Genomic DNA, 12,114 nt, shown 5'->3' with positions numbered 1-12,114 from the left:
TTGCAGGAATTTGCGGTACTGTCATTCATAAGAAATGCACAGTTGGTCATTCAGATGACCAAAATATACTTTCCATATATTTGATCTTTCTCTATGGTTCTTGGCTCACAGCTCCCAAAACCTTGGAATTTTCTGAGCAGTAAGAGCAATGGTAACGTCTTTTGTTATATTTGGTCTCTTGTCCTCCGTTTCTAGAATCCCTTCAGAGCTCTACAGGTGAATGGGTGTCCACCCCTTACCATCATAACGACCCCTGGCCATCACAGTGGGGTTTATGTGAATGAGGTGACTTTTGGAACACGTCTGAGGATGGGGGCTCATTGCTAGGGGAACCCACTCTGAATAGAAGGTTGGAACTTCCAGCACCCCTGCCCGTGATTGCCAGGGAGGGGAGAGGGCTGGAGGCTGAATCAACCATCAACTGCCAATGATTTAATCAATTTTGCTTAGGTTAGGAAGCCTCCATTTAAAAGCAAAAACAAGAAAAGAGGGTGTTCGGAGAGCTTGCAGGCTGGTAAACACGTACAGATGTAGATTTGGGGACAGGTGATGTACCCGGAACATCATCGTCATTTCCCTGTGCGTTGCTTTGGGCTTCGGTTCCATCTGGCTGTTCCTGAGTTAACATCTGTTTATAATAAACCCGTCTAAACTGATTAATTACTAGTAAGTAAAGTGATTCTCACGTGTCCTGGTGAGCCGCCCGAGCAAATGAATGGAAACCAATGAGAGGATCAATTGGACCCTCCCATCTACACCAGCTCAGTCAGAAGCACAGGTGACAAGGGGACTTGCCAGGTTGGCATCAAAATGGGTGTGGGGGCATGGAGGAGGGGTTGGGGAGCAGCCTCCTGGGACTGAGCCCTTAACTGGTACAATCTGATACTGTCGCCAGGTACATGGTTTCAGAATTGAGTTAAATTGTAGGACACTCAGCTGATGCGGGAACGTTGGTGAACGGCTGGGGTAAACTGTCCCCCGACCATCCATGTGCAGGTTGGAATTGGTTGCCGAACATTTAGAATTGCTGGTTAGTTTGATCCTTTAAATTCAAAAGTGTCTTCTCCATTTTTGAATATTCCTTCCTGCACACACACAGTCTGAAGTTGCCATTCATACATTTCATAGCATACATTTTACCTCAATCCCAAAACATCGCAAATTAAGAAAAAAAAGAATATATATGTATTTGTAATATGTAGTATATAAATGAGTCAAGTTTACTACTGGCTAAAAATATTGGCAACTTTGGGATCATAATAGTGTTTGACAAAATTTATGTCATAAACATTACTATTAGACCGGAAATTGAAACAGTCCTTTATTGTATAACTAAAATTTTATCTGAGCCATACATAATACTGAAATAGCATATTTATGAGGAACACGATTATTTTGAGAGGTCTTTGAAACGCATATCTCACGGTAAATGATTGTAGAATAATATTCCTAAGCCAAGAACTTTATTATAATGATAACGTTCCAACATCCATGCACACATTATATCATGGGATACATATGACTATTACTCAAGATAGAACAGAATTCTTACGTGAATGTGAAATAATCTGGTGAAAATAAGCTTTGCTTAGCTCTGACTTGCTAAATCTTGGGCAGAAATGAAATGTCTGGTTTGGGCACTGTTCCTCTTTTTATGTAATAACATAAACATTTGTTCTGAGAAGACATTTTCTGGTGTCCATTATATTAATTGTTCTTTAGTTGGAATGTTAGGTAACTTGTTTATGTCACGATTGCAGGGAAGTATGTGTGTATATAAACATAGAGAGGAGGAGAGAGAGAGATGATGCCGTGATGCTGATAAAGTCTCCTAAGTACTGCTTCTGTCCAGTTTTATATTAGTTGAGTATTACACGAATTGCCAGCATTCTGTCATTTAAGCTACCCCTTTTTTCCCTATTACGTTAAAAAAAAGTAGTTCCTTTTTACACCCTTCAAAGAAATTTGAATGGAAAAGTTCATTTCAACTCTTTTTTCTTTTAAGTATCCTAATTAAAGACCCTTCGCCCTGCCGGGACAGCAGGTTGTTAAACCATATCTTGTTATCGAATGATCAAGGCTGACACGAGAGACTGAATTTCACAAGCAGAGAAATCAATTCCTTTTTGCCTGAAAGCAAGAATGCATTAAGAAGTCACAGCTAACCCCACCAGCAACTTTGGAATAGAGTACAAAGCTGACATAAGTTTAAGGGTTGTCTTTAGTCTGAATCTTTGGGAATGAATCTTACATATTAATCACAGTCTATCTCCTTTGGAAATTTTCACCACTGGGCACGTTTGCAGATAATTACAGTTTGCATTTCTTTTGAGATTTGTGGAGCCTATGTAGACTTCTCCTCTTAATCTTTAGGTTAATGAGGTAAATGGTGAGTGATAGTAACTCCATTTTACAAATGGGAAAATTCAGGCACATACATATTTGATGACAGTCCTGGAATCACTCACCAAAGGGGTAGACGTGTTCCAAAGTTTAGAACGCTGCCTTCTGCGTCGTGCTAACAGAAAGCAACAACTTCAAAACCTATTTTGAACAAATATTGGGACTGAAGAGTAAGAAGTAACACCCAGAAGTAATGATGATAGACAAGGTTTACGTAATGTTTTATAGAAACCACACGTGCTCACCATTTCTGCTTACCGTCTGCAAATATGGGCTCTTCCTCCGATCTCACTGCCCCCACCCCTGCCCCTGGTCCGTGTGCCATCATCTCTGGCCTGGACCAACCCATGAACTTCCTGTTGTGTCTCCCAGCCTCCTCTTTTGCCTCCGTGTAGTCCCCACAGGGCTGCTGGAAAGACCCTCTACACGTATACGCTGAGTCATGCTGCTGAGTCACACCTTCTGATCTCTCTCCATCTTGCTCAGACCGAAACGTTGGCCCTGTGTCTCCCACTCTCTCCAGCTTCATCTCCTCCTACTCTCCAGCCCTTCGAGGTTGCTCTCCTCTTCCCCACAGAGCCCCCCTTCCTCAGAGAGACACCCAGTTCACCCCCACCCCTCGTTCCCATCTCAGCCTTGCCTCCCCAGGTCACCCCCGCCATTTGCATGCTTCATTTACACCCTAACGTGGCACCATGGAGTTATTCCTTTATCTCTCAGAGTCTGTCTCCTTCACCAGAAAGTAAGCAGCCACTATGTATGAATGAATGAAACCTGTACGTTACATTTTGTCCTCCCTCAAAGTACATCTTTGCTGCATTACATTTAGGAGAAAAGTAATACGTAATCCATTTTGCATATGTACAAGTTTGCAAGATTGATTATTGTCCATTTGGAAAATCTACAGCTTTGCCCTGTACTCTGTTCTCCATAATGACATCAGCACTATGAACCCAAGGGTCTTTCGCACCATCTGACTCCTAGATAATATAGAGTAGTGACTCATTCATTGTCCATTGTAGGACATTGTAGGCTTAGGTAGTCGTTCTCAGCCTAGGGCGATCTTGCTCCCAAAGGGGACATTTGGCAATGGCTGGAGATAGTTTTCGTTGTCACAACGGATGGTGGGAAGCCACAGGCATCTGGTGGGTGGAGGTCAGGGACGCTGAAGAACAGCATACAGCACACAGCACAGCCCTGTACAGCCGGAGTCATCTGGTCTAAGTGTCAGAAACGCCGAGACTGAGAGCCCTGCTCTATGCATTTTGGCAACTATAAAAGACACTAAGAACGCAGCTCTCTTCTCAGCATATTCTTCTATGGCGGAAAACAAGAGTGGAATTTACTAGGCATGTGGTACGTGTGGAGCCCCGTCAGGGGCTTGTTACGTACAGGAATTGTAATTCTCATGAAATACTCTCTAATGTAGGCAGGTGGATTGCTCTTTACCTCCTCATCCACTTTCTCCTCTACTAACCCAAACCTAGTTCTTCACCTGAGCACATTATCACCTAGAATTAAGCACCTACATTTCCCAAAGCTTTTTTTGCTGCTAACTTATTAAAAGCCTATTCAATGCAATTGGAATGATCGTGAAGGACTTTTGAAATGCCTCTCTATAGGAAACTGATTTAGCTAGAAAATGCACTCCTGGCTGTTCCCCTTCTCTGTCCTCTACTGCTTAGGATGCAGACCGATGGTAGGGGCTCCGGCAGCCGTCTTGGTCCATGAGTTACCCTTGACGATGGAGGCCAGTGTGAGAATAACCAATAAGAAAGACAGAGGGTATCTGGGTCTTTGATGCCATGGAGTCCCCATTATAAGTCTTAGACTTCTTAAATTATGTACACATGAAAGAAAATTTTCTGTGTTACTGAAGTCACTGTTTTTACTTTTTTGTTGTTGTTCTGTGAAGATGGACCTGAATCAGTGAACCTGATCTTGACCCTGTAATTGGCATGACCATCTCTGTTTCACGGATGCTTAGGAAGTTTGGATGATCTTTGTATAATGTCACTCAGCTACTAAGTACTGGCAAGTACCAGAGATGGGATTTGAACTGGGTTCTAATGGAGTCAGAAGCTAGTAGTTTTCCCATCGTGTTCTCCATACATTTTAAGTATCATAGAACCTTACAAAAATTACAAAAGATCTTTTGCTCATTGTAGAAGTTGATGCCCCTGGGGCGTTTGGTTTCCCCCAGACCACTTCTATAGCTATTATGAAATGTATAACTTCCTGGAAACATTGTGGCCCAACTCTAGGGAAAGAATAATGTTTTCTTCTTCTCTCTCTTCAATCTCCATTGTCCAATGGGAAATCAAGAAGAGGCTGTTTAAAGATGGCCCGTTCTACCTTTTCAGCTTCATTCCGCAAATGCCTGGAGAAATGGATTTCTTAGAAATTCTTCCATTAAGGTGATTCCTCACACTGAGAAAACGCGTAGCTCAGAGGAACACGGGTACTCCAAAATAAACTGTTTGCAAAATTGACACCTGAACTAAGTGTCAGTTTAGGATGATAAGGGGCAAACTTTTAAAATATACCAAATCTACCAAAATGATACCTTTTAGAATGACTTACTTTCAGGACTTCACTTTTAGTAATAACTAAATATTAAGATCATCTGTTTCTTTTTTTTAATTTTTTTTTTTTATCTTGAGAGAGAGAAAGTGCACTCGTGACCATGGGAGGGGCAGAGAGGGAGAGAGAATCGCATGGGGGCTCTGTGCAGATCTGGGGCTCGATCTCACGAACCATGAAATCGTGTTCTGAGCCAAAATCAAGAGTCAGATGCTCAACCAACTAAGCCACATAGGCACCCCAAGGTTGTACTTTTTAAAAATATTAATTAATTAATTAATTAACTAATTTAGAGAGAGAGAGTGTACATGCATGCATGTGACCACAAGGGACAGAGAGAGAGAGAGAGAGAGACAGAGAATCCCAAGCAAACTCTGCACTCTCAGCTCAGAGCCTGATGTGGGGCCCGATTTCATGAACCATCAGATCATGCTTTGAGCCAAAATAGAGTCAGATGCTCACCTCACTGAGCCACACGGGCACCCCAAGGTCTTCTAATTAAGACAGTAAACATATGCCTTTGGCATAAAACCGAAAGGCATTTTTCTATTCTATCTAAATCTTTGTAACCTATTTTTATCTAAATGTTTTAATCTAAGCAGTCCTAAATACTTTTTGGAATGAAACATGAGTGGGGTGGTATAAAAACGTAATAAAATGTCCTAATAAAACGTTTAGTTTTGACAATGTACATTATTTTAAGAACTTCGTTTAATTAAATTTGTCTCAACACATATTCTATACCAAATGTAACGTAAATTTCCTAATTTTTCCCATATAACACAATGGGATGGCTTGTTCGGGTTTTTCACTTATGTTTTTATTTTATTTTATTTTATTTAAAAATTTTTTAATTTATTTTTTATTTTATCTTATTTTTGAGAGAGAGAGAGAGAGAGACAGAGCATGAGCAGAGGGAAAGGACAAGGAGAAGGAGACACAGAATCCGATGCAGGGTCCAGGCTCTCAGCTGTCAGCCCGGAGCCGAATGCAGGCTCAAACTCGCGAACCGTGAGGTCATGACCTGACCCGAAGTCGGACGCTTAACCGACTTAGCCACCCAGGCAGCCCTGTTTTTATTTTAACATTCTCTTTACATTTCATTTACTTGTTCTAATAGAGTTTGATGATTTCAGTTTCAACAAATACTCATTGAATTGTTCTGTGTCCCAGGCCCTCATGATTAAGTAATACAACAGCACGTTTGGTCTTTGCCGTTACTTTTTTTTTTTTTTTTTTTTTAGTTTTTTTTTTTTTTTTTTTTTTTTTTGGGACAGAGAGAGACAGAGCATGAACGGGGGAGGGGCAGAGAGAGAGGGAGACACAGAATCGGAAGCAGGCTCCAGGCTCCGAGCCATCAGCCCAGAGCCTGACGCGGGGCTCGAACTCACGGACCGTGAGATCGTGACCTGGCTGAAGTCGGACGCTTAACCGACTGCGCCACCCAGGCACCCCTTTGCCGTTACTTTTTACTGTTTTGGCTTCCTGAGCAAATCCCCTTTTTAAAAATCTTACTTCATTCCTTTGAAAAAATTGGCCCAGGATCCCTTAAGAGTCCCCAGTATTGCAATGACCCACCTTTCCCACTTTCTCCTTACTCACCCGCTGGAGCACTTGTGCACTTTGAGGATCCGTCCTTCCTTTGCTCTTTGCTGATCCCGTAATTCTTTTCCAATTCTAGCTCTCCTCCCTTTCTACCACTCTGGGGTTCCCCTGAACTCATCCGTTAATTGGTTATTGTATAAGTGAGCGTGGCCCTCTCAGATTCTGCTCACCCCCCCACCCCCGAGGTTTTTCACAACCTGTAAGTCATTCACGACTCACCTGGATGGCAATATTTGCGAAAGACAGAAGTGTTGGAAGGAGACCCCAGCTTCTGGATGTTTATGGTCAGAGTTAGATGGGTGGGTGGAGGTGAGGGAATGTGAGTGCTGTGGACCATTGGGATTGATGGAGAGAAGAATTCTGAAGCTAGAAGCCTTTAAGGAATATTCCAATGTAACTCTTTCACAGTGCAGTTGAGAACTCTGATCCTAAAGTGAGACTTATCCTGCCCAAGGGAACCTTCATAAGTGGAGGATTCTAGTTCCACCCCCAGACCTGCAGGGAGGAGACAAGGGCAGGAACTACAGTCTTCAGTGGCCGGTGATTTAATCGATCCCACCTATGTAGTGAACCCTTCGTAAAAATGCAGACGAGGGCTTTGGAGGGCTCCAGGTTGGTGAACACAGCCAGGTGCTGAGAAAGCAGTGCCCTTGGTGAGGGTATGGAAGCCCCATGCTTTTCTCTTCCATCTGGCTGTTCCTGAGTTATGTGCCAGATGATAACCTGATGATGTTGTCAGTAACACGTTTCTCTGAGGGCTGTGAGCCATTCTAGGAAATTGCTTGAATTCAAAGAATGGGAGGTGTGGAAATGTCTGATTTCCAGCTAGTGGTCAGAAGCACAGATGATAAGCTGAAGTGGTGAGAGGAAAGCATCCTTCTAGGACTGAGCCTTTGACTGTGGGAACTGATGGCATCTCCAGTCTGTAGATAGTGTGAGGATGGAGCAGACTTGTTCGTTGGTGTGGAGAAGCTTATTCTTCACACACACACACACACACACACACACACACACACACACACACACTGTAATTAGCGTCTAGTACTTTATGCCAGGGTCGGCAAATCACAGTAACTATTTTCATCTCTGTAGCTCTGTAGCTCGTAAAGGTCTCTGTGGCAACGATCAGCCTGCCGTTGTCGCATGAAATCAGCGATAGAGAATACATAAACAAATGAGTGTGGCTGTGTTCCAATAAAACTTTATTTATGGACGCTGAAATTTGAATCTCATGTAATTTTCACATGTCATGCAACTTGATTTTTTCCTAACCGTTTAAAAATGTAAAAACAATTCTTAGCTCACCAGCTGTACAAAAACAGGTGCCAGGCCATTGGTGAGAGTTCGCCAGTCTGTTCTATGGCATTGCATTAACTTGTGCAAAACCAAACTTCAACAAAACAATAAAATGCATTCTTCCCTCAATACAAAGACGTATCTTGATGTATTCAAACTCAAACAAGAGTGGACAGTTTCTAACATCATTTGTGGAACATTGTTGGTTGGTGTGTGAGGATTTTTGAATGAATGCGTTATAGACAATAGCAAGAAAACGTCAAAGAAATCACAATTTTTGGAAAATCCACTGTTGGAATGGGATTATTCGAGCCAGGAAAAATTGTGAAGGACTTCAAAATGAGCAAAACAAAAACGACTCAGAATGAGTGTCTTGGGTTAGACCCTTCCAAGTTATCTCCAGCGTTCATTGTCTCTGAGCTATTTTCTTAGTCTGCAAATGGTAGAAAGCTGATAATAATGCAGATGATTCTTGTCCATGGAAATGCAAATGGATTGTGGCCAGTGGAATGCAATTGATGCTCCCCCATGAATAGACCATTTTGCATCTATTTGTTAATCCGTTCCAGTAAGTCTTGTTGCACGGGAATATGTTTATATATTTCTTGGATTTCTCCTTTGAACCAAATGTCACCTATTACTGGTCCTTGCACGATTTCATGGGTTCAATCTGATCTTTGACATGTGTTCATTTTATGTTTGCATGAGTGTCATACATCCACTTTATAAAAGATTTATCCTTTGCCATGATGCTCTGCTACCTTGTAGGGAGGCATAGCACTGTTGATGACAACCCACCTATCTGTGAGGAACCTGGGGCCTCATCCTTCTCCTTTTGGGTGCTATAACTGACGCACTCCACTTGTTTCCCATTTGGTTTTGAGGAGATGTGTTGAAAAGCAGTAATTTAGGGCCCAGCCTTGGTGCCTTGGCAGGCTGCTTTGATCACCGTGGGAGTTTGGTTCTTACAAGGGCTACAACTCCAAATTCTCAGTCCTCTTCCAGGTTTATTCAGAGCCAGATTTTGAGGTGAGGAGTATTGGTTTTGCTTGTATGAACATCTGGACAGCTTCATTTGACATCTGCGAAATTTACTGGATAAGGGTCAAACCTCTGAAATAGAATGGAATGTGACTGTTGAAGGTTTTTGTTTTGTGTTAGATGCTTTCTATCATTTACATGATAATGATTGTGAATCCATAGAGCTGAAGGAAAACATATCTTAAGGAGAAAAGTGAAAACTCAGACACACGTGGGCGGTCTCTGTGTCCAAAAATGTAAGACCAAAGTTGAACATTGTTTACTTCTTTGCAACTCTAATAAATAGTGGATGAAAACATTTAAAGTCTATGGTAATACTGATATTCATATAGTTTTCCCCAACTTTATACATTCAACTTCAAGGACAAAGTTGATGTGCAGTGAGTATCAGTTATCTACATACTGATGTCTCTTGGGAATTGCCAAATATTTCATAGGCAAAGCCACCAGTGACACTGATTGCCAAAGAAGTGTACGTTTATAACCATGGAAGGAATAGCTTCTTGTAGAAAACTTCCCGAGTGGTATGATGAATTCCCTTTATTGTAGCCGTGGTCTCTCCATCAGTAAAGATCATGACACTGTTTCTCAGGAGAAAGTAAATAGGATATCATGATCTGAGAAGAGAAGACAGAAATTCCTTAAAGCAGCGGTGGAATTAAAATTTGCATGGAATGCATATGAGAAGAAATTGTTGGGTGTGTGAAGGTTGGACTGGTGTGGTTTTGACAAAGCCGTCTGTACCTACATCATGTTAGCATGGGTAATGAAGATTGTTGAATTGTCTGACGGTCCTATCACATCATGCCAGAGAATGGCATGATTTTAGGTCCCCAAAGATGAACCCTGGTCCTGAGCGCTTACCAAGAGATGAAGCCTCTTTCAAGGGAGCCCTGAGTCCTTGAACTTTACTGTGTAAATGCAGATGGAAATCAAATGAGCAGCGGGCTGGGGTCAGGACTATTTGTGAAACGTCATTCTCCGGTACGCCGTCCAGTGTCCCTCTGCAGGAACGCGCAAAGGGATGTCATCTGTGATGCAAAGTCAGAGTTGGGAAAACAAGAGAGAGAAAGGTGAGGAATCTGAAGCAGACAAAAGCAAAAATAACTTATAAATGGGGTAGCTAAGCATCTAGTGCGAAAACTTCATTTCTTAGATGGTGAGGAAGGCCTGCTGAGATGTGTGAGAAGGGCTGAAGGCTTCCAGCCGGGAGAATGCAGGTGGGTCCAGGAGTTAATGGCTGAAACAATTAGAGGTTTGTGCCCCCTTCCGTCCGCCCCAGCCTCCTGGAATGCACGTCCCCAGTTCGAATTGCAGCCTCCAGCTTTGAAGGCAGCCTGAACTGGTGTCGCTGATTTGCTTCTGCTCGCATGTCATTCTTATGGTAAGTGTGTTCTCCCCTCGTGCTGGGAACTTTTATCAAACATATTAGTGTGCTTTTGGGTGATCATTAGCCTGCAGTAGCTGGAACATTCCAGGGTTTTTTTTTCTTATCCTAGAGACTGGCCTGAAAGAACACACAGAGCTCCCTGCTAGGCTCAGAGCACAATCAATATGTAAGGAAAAGAACGGGTTCTTATGTAGATTTAAATCCAACATGTGACATGTTAATCGCCCAACGTGTTTCTGATTTTCCGTATCATTTTTTATGGGTGTGAAACACTCTTCCACCTGCTGTAAACTTCAAAGCCAAGACCCGCGGAAGGAAAAAACACCTCCATGTAAGTCTTCATTGTCACCCTTGCCTACTCTTTCGGGCTATTAATTTCTCCTCCCGTCCGATGAAAGAAGATGCCAGCCAAAACTCTTAACTTGGTTTGCGATTGAAGAAGGGTTCCCGAAAGCTGGCGTTAGCAAGGGAATCTGTTTGAACATATGAAAAACATCTCAGTCAGGATGCATTACATGGTGATTATGGTCTGACAGATGTGTTCAAGTTGTAATGTATTCATCAGAAGGCGCACGGAGCACGGATGAGTGCCGATTGCTTGAAGATGTTGGGGTTTGATTTGGCAACTGGCAGAGAGCACCCGCGTGGACTGAAGGTTGGGGAGTGTTAGGTTTTAGAAAGGAGACCACATTGACTTTCAGTGGCTGGGTGTGCAAATTTGGGCTCTGTGTGTCGGTGATCCTTGACATGAAGATCAAGTCTAGTTGTATTTACCTATTCACACACAGGATTTCCTCTCAGACATCTGATTTATGCTGGTGCATAATCTGCCTTGGGCACATGATTTCTTTATGTTTTTAAGAGAACAATCATTACAAGAAAATAAATGTAGGTTTTATTTTTATGTATTTTTTTTAAATTTTTAAACATTTTTTTAATTTATTTTTGAGACAGAGAGAGAGAGAGAGCATGAACGGGGTGGGTCAGAGAGAGAGGGAGACACAGAATCCGAAACAGGCTCCAGGCTCTGAGCTGTCTGCACAGAGCCTGACACGGGGCTCGAACTCACTGGCTGCGAGATCGTGACCTGAGCTGAAGTCGGACACTTAGCCGACTGAGCCACCCAGGCGCCCCTACTTTTATGTATTTTTTAAAGTATATTTACTTTCTTAAGTAATAATCTCTACACCCAACGTGGGGCTCAAACTCACGACCCCAATATCGGGAGTCATGTGCTCTGCTGACTGAGCCAGCCAGGCCCCCAAAGTCTCGGTTTTGACTTTAACTCTCTTGAAATCTGTTTTTGCTAGCTGAGTGAACAAGGACACTATCTAACTTGCCTGGAAAAGTATAGGCTACCGACTGCAAACTAATTTTCCTTTCTCAAAAGTTCTTATACCTCTTTGATTCAGAAGAACTTCCATCACCATATAAATAAATAAATATACCTTGGTATATTCCTGCTGCAGCTAGGTTGGGTCAGAGAACCCCCTTGTCAGATTCATTGCTCAAAACATGATGTTCTTTGGGTGATTTGAAGGGCGTATGTGTGTAATGGCTAAGCCGGAGATTTGTTTTTTCCATTTAATTCTTGTGGCCATGCTATCGGGGATACACTACTGAGGTTATGCCTTCTATTTTCTGGGTTGAAGGAGAAAATAATTTTTTTCTAAGGAGGATCTTTGTCAAGCACTCCCTTTACCTTCCATGCATGTCTACACAGAGGCCGTATTACCTTTTTCCTCAGGCAAACATCTTTGTTAGGATCTTTTATTTTTGCAGTGGATACTGGAGCT

The 12,114-nt window shown here is 42.4% G+C and overlaps 1 protein-coding gene across 2 annotated transcripts in view; it reads left to right on the top strand.

The window, feature by feature from the left end:
* The window catches only part of ANOS1 (anosmin 1), a 187,052-nt gene that overhangs the window by 35,823 nt on the left and 139,115 nt on the right, over positions 1–12,114 (top strand). The window lies entirely within an intron of this gene.

This window comes from Felis catus, chromosome X (assembly GCF_018350175.1).
Source record: "Felis catus isolate Fca126 chromosome X, F.catus_Fca126_mat1.0, whole genome shotgun sequence".
Classification (NCBI taxonomy): domain Eukaryota; kingdom Metazoa; phylum Chordata; class Mammalia; order Carnivora; family Felidae; genus Felis; species Felis catus.
The sequence above is the reverse complement of the archived record's forward strand: the minus strand, read 5'-3'. Positions and strand labels throughout refer to the sequence as shown.